The following is a 716-nucleotide window of genomic DNA, read 5'->3' as shown; positions in this document are numbered from 1 at the left end:
TTTTTTTCAGGGTATTAAAAGTTAAAGTAGAGCAAGCAAATATGAAAGTATCAGAATAAACTACAGCAACCATATTTAAGTCATAATAAGCCTAAAATGGAAAAATATAATGAAACAGAAAAGGGAGTTTGCAATGTAGTGATGTGCAGACAAAGTTACCATATTACACATGAGCACAAATGATTGAGAAGGTCAAGTGGTGCATGCCATGAGAAGGAGACAGCTCAGTGGACTACGTGCCTGCATGGTGATTACAGGAATCAGGGTTTGATCCTTTCCATCGCAGGCCACACTGACCCTGCTCCCAGGCACGCGGAGCCCACCATGAAGTCATGGTGTGGTGGCACACGCTTGTCATCCCAGCTCTGGCGAGGCTGAAAAGAGAAGGATCAGTATGAATCCAACCTGCATTGGGAAAACCTGCACAAAACACATTAAAAAAATACTAATTAAATAAAATAAAGGGAGAACTGAACCAAACTTAAGGATAATTATAAGGATTTAGTATAGATTCTATAGCATGAACAATTTTTTTTTCAAAATAAGTTTCAAAGAGATGGAAATTTTTCCTACAGCTAGCAATTTTAAGGCTAGAGAAAAAAAATAGATCCATTGATAATTGAACTAAATCTCATGCTATAATGAAATATGTAAGTGAAAATAATTCTATATGTTCACCCCTGAGCTATTATGGATTTTAGAAAAAAAACACATAT

General features: G+C 36.0%; 1 protein-coding gene across 1 annotated transcript in view; it reads right to left on the bottom strand.

Annotated features, from left to right (window-relative positions):
* The window catches only part of LOC101560721 (vomeronasal type-2 receptor 116-like), a 34,187-nt gene that overhangs the window by 9,045 nt on the left and 24,426 nt on the right, over positions 1 to 716 (bottom strand). The window lies entirely within an intron of this gene.

Source organism: Octodon degus, unplaced genomic scaffold, assembly GCF_000260255.1.
Source record: "Octodon degus isolate 3935 unplaced genomic scaffold, OctDeg1.0 scaffold00290, whole genome shotgun sequence".
NCBI classification, from domain to species: domain Eukaryota; kingdom Metazoa; phylum Chordata; class Mammalia; order Rodentia; family Octodontidae; genus Octodon; species Octodon degus.
Note: the sequence above shows the minus strand (reverse complement) of the source record. Positions and strands in the feature narration are given on the sequence as shown.